Source organism: Brachionichthys hirsutus, chromosome 4, assembly GCF_040956055.1.
Source record: "Brachionichthys hirsutus isolate HB-005 chromosome 4, CSIRO-AGI_Bhir_v1, whole genome shotgun sequence".
NCBI classification, from domain to species: Eukaryota; Metazoa; Chordata; class Actinopteri; order Lophiiformes; family Brachionichthyidae; genus Brachionichthys; species Brachionichthys hirsutus.
Window position 1 is genome coordinate 14,583,651 of NC_090900.1, and position 11,589 is coordinate 14,595,239.

Genomic DNA, 11,589 nt, shown 5'->3' on the forward strand with positions numbered 1-11,589 from the left:
ACGACCTCCAAGAAGAGAAACCAGGACTAAGACTTAAAACTCGGGTTTTAACAGCTGATTTGCTCCGTTAACCAGCAATGAAGGGTTCAAAACTGCTTCGGCACATTGAGACCAGAACCCGGATTAAAAAACAAGAACCCTGGATTAAAAGACAGGAATGTGGATTAAAAGACAATGTGGAATTTATGAAACAAAAAACCATGAAGGACAGAAGTAATTATTGGGACCACAATTTATGGTGAGTAGATATTGTGTAACTATTAATTATTTATTTAATTGTTATTGCAAGTGCATAATATAAAGTTTATTGGTAAGATTATACTCCTCTTTTTAAATTTAATTACCGGTATACCCCCCTCCCGCCGGTCCGCGAAAAAATCTCACGGCATGAAACCGGTCCGTAGCAGGAAAAAGGTTGGGGACCGCTGGGATAGAGGGTAAAGCAGGCTCTGCTCCAGTACTTCTTTCGTCCAGCAGGTGGAGACACATTATTATAGAAAGAAAGTCGGTGTCGCGGGGAGGTTCATCATTTACGTTGGGATTCTGAGAAACCGACCGACGTCCTGCGGGGATCTGGAGCACCGTGTCCTTCTCTAAAATCCACACCGGATGAAATTCGGTAGTGGGCAAATTTTGAAGTTCCATTAACAAAACTTTCAAAGTGATCCAGAATCCAGGATCTCTTCTGGATCATCACCAAAATGAAATCATCTGTTCCAGAAGATTTAATCAGGATCTGTCTGTAATCGTTTGAGTTATGTTGCAGAACCTCTTTGGTGGAGGTAAAAACAGTTCACCTAATTTGCATGTTTTTGGTGGTGGGAGGAAGCCTGTTCTATTAAACTGGGGGGGGGCACCACTGATGACGTGTTGAGACGTGAGGCACGCTTTCTGTTTTTTGTCTCTCCTCTTCTGAAGGACGTTTTCCCTCTTTTTTCCTTTTTTCTGCTGCTGACCTTTTAACGGGGGCCTCTGTGGTGGGGGTGGGGGTGCAGAGGGAGGTCCCGGCAGGCAGGGGCAGAGGCCCCCCACCTCTGAGGAGGAAACCGTTGTTCTATTGCCCCGGGTGAGAGGATGATAGTTCTGCCCATTTTGTCTTTCAAAATAAAAGTCAGTCGTACAACTTGATTTTTATTTAAGCTGAAAATAACGTGCAACAATTGAAGATACGAACTCTAATTCCACTCCATCAGACACAAACTCATTTCCATCTGCCTGCGTCTGCGTGGGTCCCCCCCCCCTCCATTCATTGTAGGTGAATTAGAGATTCTAAATTGCCCGTCGGTGAAATGAGCTTTCGTGCAAGAACCTGAAACAGTGCATCGCCCCCTAGTGGCTAATGTTAACGGTCCCTTATAAGGAATGACTGATCGACCCGGGGAAGGAATGCAAGCATGCCGTCGCCCCCATCATCTAAACCTCAGACATAACGGAGCTTTGATGTTCTCACCCTCATATTCCATCACCATGACGACCAGGCTCAGAATAAAACACACACACACACACCACTTCTTCATTTAATGGAGGCTTTATTTCAGCGACGGCGTGGCACCCCTCTGGGTCGCGGTGGCCGAGGGGGGGGGGGGGCCCAGCTGACCGATGCCCTTTCATTATTGCACTGCTTGCTGCAGCTCCCACAGTAGTGCAACAGGGAAAGAGTGTCAAGCAGGGGGCGTGGCCTCGGCCCAGGCGATGACCCGGAGAACCCGGTTCCCTCACCCCGACACACATCAGTGAGGATGAAGAGGCAGGAAAGCAACAAATACAGGTTGTTGTGCAGCGACAGCGAGGTTCCATTCAGGCCGAGCTGCGGAGGAGGAGGAGGAGGAGGAGGAGGAGGAGGAGGAGACACAGGAAACAGGAGAGGCGCATCAATCCCCGTTTTGAGAGGAATGTCCGTGTCGGTTCGTAACGGCGCCGAGTCGGTGACGTCAGACAAACCGTAGAATATCTACAGCGGCTCCCGGTCTCAAAGTCAAAGGGAACCGGTGACCGGACTTTACCTGCTGCCGAGGGCCCGGTTCTGTTCACCTGCTTCTCCTGCAGGATTAAACCAAATGGAGATGATGGATTAAAGCAGCATAAAAACAAAAGCAGAGCGCGCGCCCGTGATCAGGCTGCAGGACATCGTACTACGCCCCTGCATTGGAGTTTCACTCTAAAGAAGTAGTCCCTCTGAGAAGCGCCCGGCGTGTCTGACGGTGAAGATCTTTATCGCTCGGCACCGGAGCGAGAGCGGAAACAGAACCTCGGGTTCTACGTAACGGACTCCGTTCCATCATCACAATCAGTGCGACTCTCAAACCATTACATTCATGTACTTTATACTTCAGAACAAGCTGCACCAATCATTGAGATAACTAAAGAGCAGCAACAAACCTGGCCCCGGCGCGCTCCATCGCCCCAGAGAGGAAGAGGAGGAAGACCAAGCCTCGCAGCCGAGACCCTATAAGCAATATTGCACTACTGTGTTAACTCCAGTGAAAGCAGAGGCAACATTGATAGGGTCTCGTCTGTAAGGCGACACCGACAGAGAGATCTGCTCTCAGGCCGAGGAGACGGGTGGACAGACGACAGGATGATCCCTTCGTCCTCCGAGGAGGAGGAGGAGGAGGACCTGCCCACTCGGGACTTCTCTCCACTAAGGGTGCGTTCACACTGCGCCAAGAGGACTCGGGTTCAGCGGCAGTGTGAACGCACCCTAAGGGGTTAAAGAACGTAAACAACAAATATGTCATTTCACTCTGATTGGGATTCACTTTTTATCACTTGAAAAAAAAAAAAAAGGCCAACTGATCTGGGGAACAAATTAGTAATAAACTCGTGAAAGCCCCTCCCCCCTTTTTTTTATTATTAAACTAAATTAGTTAAACAGAAACTAGATCAGCTTCTTTCAGACGAGCCGAGTCACCATTCGATCTTTCCCAGGCTGCGTTTTGGACTTTACAGACGCCGCGGCGTTGAACGCTTTGAGCTGCAGAGGTGAAGATCAGCGGCGATCAAAAATACGAAACAAGTTTCACTTAACAAATCGACTAATAGAGCAACAATAACGCCAGAATGGGTTTTGGTCACTGAACATTTCATCCGGCTTTAAATTGATATTTATGACAGGAAATAAATAACATAATACATGTATAATATTTATATAATTGATATAATAAATATATTAGATGCTGGGTTTTACAGATTATTGGTGGGGCATTAAAGAACAACCACAAACAAGAAGGATTAGGATTAAAGTCAAGGTTTTGTATCATCTAATCACTGATCTACTTTTCAGTTTCAGTTCAATCCTGGGGGGGGATTTCCGCTTGATTTTCTGTGCAGTAACAAATCTTGAAAGGGACATTAGTCTCACCATGTCCCCATTTAGCTGGAGCCGTGGCTCATTCTGTAGCCGCCGCAGGTTGAGCTCGGATTCGGACCCTCATTTAAACAAAACAGATGAGATCGGTTCCCCGTCGTCGTCCTTTGAGACCTAAAGACGCTTGTTTGATCGGCTTCTTAGTCACACAAAATGACTCTTAGCGTCTCGTAATGAAAATCACTGGAGTCCCATTTAAGATGCATCTATAATCATCTTGTTAAAAAATATATTCATTCGATTCCGACCGATAAATACAATGAGAAAACGCCACCAAGCATGGCGACACATTTAAAGCATTTAAACTAGCAATGTAATTACACATTTATAAACCATTTTACCCACCAATGCCTGATGCAGATCTCTGAAGATGAAATACGCAGAACACAACATGAATTCAGCAACGTTTCCCACCAGGCCGTCGCTGAGCTTCAGCTGCTTCAGCCGCTTCCTCCCAGCGTGACTTTTCCTTTTCCCGACACAGAGCAGCCTTTTGTCGGTTCTCATCTGATCCGGTTGTGGGTTCGTTCACGCCACTCGACTTTCCTCATCCCACACGGACAGCCGTTTACGTCCCACGGAAACCCAGCGAAGACCTCCAGCTCGGGCCGTGACGTGAGCGGAACCCTCAACGTCAGAAGTTCTAACGGATCAACTTGTGTATTTACTCCAGAAGGAATGTTTGGATCTTAGATTCTAACGAGTTCGACATGTCGCCGTCATCGAAAAGAAAGAGTGATGACTTCAGGGAGGCGGAGCCTGAATCTGAGCTCCACAGTGTAATTATATTTGGCCCGCGAGGCAATATAAAATTAATATTAGAGCTGGCCCGCCGGTACAGAACAGCACATTCACCGCTAAAACTACAAATCCCATAATGCCATTTATTTTATTTGACGTTATTTATGTACACTGTTGTTTTATATATATTGTGGCAACTTTATTCTTTTGATGTGGCCTTATACATTGTCTACCTATTTATTGTGCATTTTAATGTGCAAAAAACTAATTTTTGCGGCGTGAACGGGTTGGGTGGGGGCCCCAGGGATCTCTTTCTTGCAGTCCCAAGAGACCCTAGCAATGCCACTGTATATATTAACACATATTATATAACACATGGAATTACAGCAATAAACAAATCTAAATTCTGTTTGGTTTGTTTTCATGATAAATTCATAATTGAGCAGTCATGTGACACGGGACATTACGATGCGTGCCGTGACGTTACTGAACTCAAGTCAGTTAAATAAAATGTTTGCCCCCCCGGCACAAATGTTAAGCTCCACCCAGGATGCAGGTATCTGGCTTGGGCTCATCAGATTAGATCAGTGTGTTGCAGACTGAGCAGTAATTAACGCTTTCTTTATGCACCTTTTCTTGCTACTCCAAGGCTTGAATGGTTGCTTCATTCATTGTTATTTTATTTTCGCATTTATTAGCCTGTGGAAAAGTTTATTTTCATATTTACCTCAGATAAAAAAAAACTACAATTTCTATTTAAAATGCCATTTTTTTATTTGTAATTCGATTTTGCATGTCTTCATGATTAAATTACAAAAGCGTTGCTTGTTCCAGACTCAATGTTAAAGCAAAACTTGTTTGGGTCCATATTAAAGGTTCATTTATTCAACGTTGGCCCGTGGCTTTGACTCATTTTAAATTCTGGCCCACATGTATTTGAGTTTGACGCCCCTGCCATAAATGAATAATAAATGTAGGAAATACAACTAAAGGACGTCAGCCCAGCTCCTAAGATGCAGCACTATTTATTTATTTTGCTTTAGCTGCTTCCATTTTTTTATAAACTACATTGATGCTTAAAATACTTGATTAGTAGCCCGTTCATGAAATGACATGATCAACGAAACGTTCCGGCGACGCAGACAAAGCGCTGGAGGATGCTGCGTCTCACGGCGCTCTAGGTGTTCCACTGTGGAGACATGGCCGCTCTGGCCCCTCCCACCAGCTACTCTTCATATAGACCCGGACTGCTCTGGTATTTGCCTGCCAGCGTGAGGAGAAAGACTCGTTTTTACACGCCGCGAGTCCAAATTCATCCGTCCTGCAGCATTTTGACGTTCTACTTAACGCAGTGGCTGCAGGAACAGCAGGGGGGCTCTTCCAGCGTGGAAGCCACAGAGACGGCCGCTTCACCCTCGCTCGAGTTGGACTTAGAGTCCCACGCCTCGCGTCAAAGTTAGCTTCATCATTCTGCCATTTATTATCATGGAAATGTCATTGAATCGGAAGTATCAGATAAAACAAACGACATCAAAGGAGCCAGCAGGACAACAACAACAACAAAGCCCAGATCAGGACAACGACAACAAAGCCCAGATCAGGACAACGACAACAAAGCCCAGATCAGGACAACGACAACAAAGCTCAGATCAGGACAATAACAACAAAGCTCAGATCAGGACAATAACAACAACAAAGCCCAGATCAGGACAATAACAACAAAGCTCAGATCAGGACAACAACAACAAAGCCCAGATCAGGACAACGACAACAAAGCCCAGATCAGGACAACGACAACAAAGCTCAGATCAGGACAATAACAACAAAGCTCAGATCAGGACAATAACAACAACAAAGCCCAGATCAGGACAACAACAACAAAGCCCAGATCAGCGGCCCCGTTTTGCATCATGATCGGGTGGATGCAGTTCGATCGGCAGAAAAAAGACGTTGTTACCCGACATGTCGCCCCCACTAAAGCACCCCTAAACACACACACACACACAGAAAGGGAAAAACCGTGAATGATGACCCCCCCCTCATTGCGGCCCTGCCCTCCACATTCCTCGCAGGGAGCCCCATCCCCCCTACGACCTGCCCCAAAGAGGAAACTTACCCCACGTTTCCCACCCACACCGTGACTTCAAGCTGCAATGTGCAATAACTAATGTACTCTACTTCCTCATGCAAAGTACTGGCCAATCGCACTGCATGCACTGCTCACTTTAAATATGTCTTTTTTTTATTCCGTGAATTTTCTGTTACATTTACCTGCATTTTCTGATATTATTGAACTGTATGTTGTACTACGCACCGGACGGAGCAGCGCCCCTAATCTCTTTGCATAGCCACTATGCCAAGACAATAAAGGCTTTCTATTCTATTCTATTCTACACACACATTCTCCGCACAACAATCCCAAGAAAACGTTTCTATCAAATAAAGAGAGCATTTTAGAAATAAAATATTGTAATTGTATTTTTCACACATTAAATGTTTTTTTTATTTACTGTTTAATTTGTATCTTAACCGTCTTTATTCGTGTTTTCTGATCAGTAGCAATCAATGATTATTTACTGCTATAAACAGATAATTGCCAGCGGCCGCCAACCGTTTAAGTCTCTAATATGGGATTAGGATTTAAATAAAAAGGATAGTGTGTGTGTGTGGGGGGGGGCATGGAAAGGCCCGCCTGCAGGACCACGGCGACCCGGAACCGGTTTCACCACGTGCTGTAACACAAACACACGGTTTAGGACATCGGGTGGAAAGTTGAGAAAGTTGACCTCAAAGCGAGTGACGTCATCGGTCACGTGGTCTGCGCCCCCCCCCCCCCTTCCATGGAACCCCATCCTAAGAACTGGGGGCTCCTGAAGGGAGGTTCCAGCAGGTTTGATTGTTTTATCAGAGGAGCCCCAATGACAGAACGTTTCCTTTGGACTGTCTCTGAAATGCCCCCCCCCCCCCCCCCCCCCCCCCTCTATAACAGAGGTGTTGGTGACAGGATTTCCACCTCGTATTGCGTTAATTTACAGGAAAGCAAAGCGCAGCCGCTGAAGATGGCCCCTCGGCTGTAAGCCTATGGAGCCCCCCCGTCACGTGACCGGCGCTGTAACGGGGGGGGGGCCGAGGCCCGACGCTATGACAATACTGTTGCACTGCTTGAGCGGATGGTACAGTAGTGCAACATGTCAGAGCAGCTGACCTCTGCGTGACGTCACGCCGGGGCAGCCCGTGCGTGGCTGACGGGGACGGGAGGGAGGCATGGTGTGTGTGTGTGGTGTGTGCGTGTGTGTGTGTGCGTGTGTGTGGGGGGGGGGGGGGGGGGGGGTCGTCAGCCAATGCCCTTTTAATATTGCACTGCTCATCTGATTTCACAGTAGTCCAACAGGAAAAGGGCTTCGGATGACAAAGCTGCTTCAGAGACGCGGAGCGGAGCGGACAGGACCGGACCGGAACCACCACGCAGGATCCCCCCCCCAACCCACCATTAACAGCCAAGCAGCAGCCGTGAAGCCGCCTAACAGGCTTAATAGGTTTGCAACACAATATAGTTTATACGGCGTAAAATACATTAGCAGGAAAGCCTGTAATCTGGGGGGGGGGGGCACGCTTCACCGTGACAGAAACAGCTTCACGCAAATGAAACTGAGCTTCATGCGGCCTCGCCGGAAACAGGAAGGAAACGTTTCAGGGCAAAGAGCCCAGAAACCCGCATCGAAACATCATTATGGGATGGCTGTGATGGAAACATCATTATGGGATGGCTGTGATGGCAACATCATTATGGGATGGCTGTGATGGAAACATCATTATGGGATGGCTGTGATGGCTTCCTCCACGTGTTCCTGTTGGACTTTACATCAGCACATTCCTCCACACCGCAATGCACGCAGATCCCGCGTCCTGCTGACGCCAGCGACAAATACAGGATTTAATTCAACCGGAAGTTTACCCAGAAAATAATAATAAAAACAATAATAATCACAATAAAAATAATAATGAAAATAATAATGATAATTACAATAATAACAACAATAATAATATAATTATAATTACAATAATAACAACAATAATAATGACGATAATAATAATATTGATAATAATAATACTGATAATAACGATAATAATAACGATAATAACAACAATAATAATAATATTGATAATAATGATAATAATAATAATATTGATAATAATAATGATAATAACGATAATAATAATGACACGCTCCCTGATCAGCTGTCTGTTGGTAATAAATACATCATTGATGTATTAAAGTATCATTTAAAACTCATTCGTGTGTTTCTTGGACCCACTGGGCCGAACCTGTCAATCAATCCCTTTATCAACGCGTGGCCACACGCGCACGAGCATGCGCTCGGCTTCCACCTCTCTCACACACACGTACACACGCGCGCGCGCACACACACACATTTTCAGAAACAGGAGCTCGCGGAACCTCTCCGCGGCCAATCAGACCCGCAGCAGCGGGCGGAGGTTCTGGTACCTGACGGAGGCCGGTCCGGTCCGGATCAGCGCGCACAGGAAGCACAACGGAGCCAAGGTGCCCGGTCCGGCGGGTGGGAAGCTCCCACGCGTCCGTCCGGTCCAGCCGCGCTAACGGGACGCGACGCGTAACCGCGCCTCGGTTGGAAGAACGCGATCCGGTTCCGCTGGCCGCCTCCCGGCCTCCCGGCTCCGGTTCCGCTGGCCACCTCACGGCCTCCGCGCTCCGGACTCCATCTTTGACTCGTTGACATTCAGCTCCTGCCGAGACAAACGCCTCGTTTGCTTCCCGAACCGCCATTGGTGCGTTTCTGCGCTTGTCTCTGTCCTCATTGGTGAAAATGTTTTCTCCCAGACGTCGGGATTGGCCGCTTCCGGAGGTGACGTCATGGTAGAGTTTAATTTTAACAATGAACACAAAGCCGTTCTTCCATTCACAAATTTCTCGAAACCCGCGTTGGAGCAGCTGCAGCGAGAAAAACGCTTCAGGTGAAGGAAGAAGAGAAACCAGAGAGTCTGTCTCACCTGCAGGCGAGAGACACGAAAGACGAGCCGCCCGGTCCACGCCGGACCCGCCCGGTCCCACCCGGTCCACGCCGGTCCCGCCCGGTCCACGACGGACCCGCCCGGCCCATGCTGGACCCGCCACCGACGTACCCACAGGTGTAACCTGACACCACGCCCACACCGAGCCTCCGAAATGCAGGATTCAGAATATCCTGTTTTAAGGTTAAAGACAAGAGGTGCTGCGGTTAGCGCTGTGGGAGGAGCGCAGCGGCCTCTGAAATCTGGAATTCCTGACCAATGGAGCCGAAATAATGTCCACGCCCCCAACCGAGGGGACGATGTCTCCACGCCCTGCAGCAGGCGGTGGGACAGAGGGGACAATGTCTCCACGCCCTCAGCAGGCCGTGGGACAGAGGGGACAATGTCTCCACGCCCTCAGCAGGCGGCGGGACAGAGGGGACGATGTCTCCACGCCCTCAGCACGGGACGATGTCTCCACGCCCCCAGCAGGCCGTGGGACAGAGGGGACGATGTCTCCACTGTCCCACATCAAGCATCTTCACCCGAACTCACACAAGAAGCAAATCCTGAAAGGTGTGAACAAGAGAAGCGTCTCCGCGGTGGCGCGCGCTGAACACGCCCGACTGTGGAACTCCGTGCACGAGATCCCACGACCCCCCCCCCCCCCCCGTGAACCCGCCGCTCTCCTTCACTTTCTTTACTTTGCCCCCGAGTTTTCAGAATAAACCTGTCTGCCATGACGTGCTTTACATGCTATGGGTGGAATGCGCGTTCACGCGCGCCTCCGCTCATGCGTGTGGTGCTGCGCGCCCGTGCGTAAAGTGGCGGTGCCGAGCGGCGGATGTGGGGCCGGCCGCAGGAAGTGGTATGCCCATATTTAGCCGAGATGGCTGCATACTACTGGATACCCGTTACTCATTCAGTACTCCTACTGGATACCCGTTACTCATCCAGTAAAAAATATTACTTGGATCCACCCCGAAATTTAACAGTTCCATTTTTGGCACATGCTGAATGAATACAGAAAATGTGCTCCTGGCAACACAAGCAAACAAACAGACAAACAAAAACGTGCGAAAACTTCTTTTCTGAAGATGAAAGAAGATGGAAAAAAATCCTGATCCATTTTTTTTGTCTGGATCCTCTCCAGAATTTAATGAAATCTTCTTTGCAACAAACTGATTTGGATGAAAATCTGTTTCATATTTTTGTCCACCCCTTCATCTTCATGGGGAATCTAAAAATGACAGACCTTGTGCCTCAAAGAGTCCAGAGTACAAGATTTCATCTGAAATGCAGTAGAAAATGAAAGCAGTACATTAACTACTCAATACTGTATAAATGAGTATCTCACCGAATCGTATTTAAACGACATGAGACAAGAAACCATCTGAGCAGAATTCATGCTTATTTAAAACGTGATAAATCGAGAGCGGCGTACGGAAACGTCAGATCAGGTCCCACTTTCATGTTGTGAAGGGTTCGCATCTCTTTCAGGGTTTCCTCACTCTCACGAGAATAAACAATCATTCAATAATTCCCCATGAAGCTGAAGATTTTTATGTATTAAGACATAAAGTAGATCAATAATTTTCATTTTGTCTTCTTATCTTTAACTATACATTTTTCTTTTGTTCAGACAAAAATATTCGGAAAAACATCTAAAAAACACTATTTTGTCTGAACAAAAGAAAAATGTATCGTTAAAGACATGAAGTACTCGTTATGCAGAGCAGCCCCTATTAATACGATTAAATATACATTTTTAACTGGATTTTATCGACTAATACACCAATGCAGAATGTATTATTACTGCAGTAATGAGATGCATCTTATTCTGTCAGGTCATCATGTAATGTAATATCTTTGCTGTACCCTGGCAGTGACATCACAATGAGGTCATCGATCCAATCATCCAATGAGAATGATTGGATCTCATAAGGGAAATGTGCAGAGAGAGTTTCTAATCATCATCTCTGAGAAGTAAATTAAAACACAAGTTTTAGTGTCAGGGCCACGAAATCCCTCTAATAAAAGGATAATGAAATATCCACAATGTATACTCCTACTTCAAGCCCTACTGTCACCATTATTTATTTGATTCTTCAGCGACTTTTTACTACTATTTATACTGGGTTAGTATCACAGCTGTACTACGTTGCTATGGTATCGGCTGTCGTTAAAGCTAACGCTCCCACTTCCTACTTACTGTGAGTATTAAAGGAGCAGTACAAATAAGTAGTAATTGCAGTAGCGCTAAGCGTTGGTATAAATAGTGATAACAGTAGTAATTGTAATTTGTAACAGTATTAGTACATGCAGTAGTCGAGATGGAACTACATGCCTATAGCAGTAATATTGTCTTTATGTGTACTTGTATTACAGTAAGTATTCAGTAGTGAGTAAAACTACTCACCCACAGGACCTTCTCGTTGCAGGAGCTACTC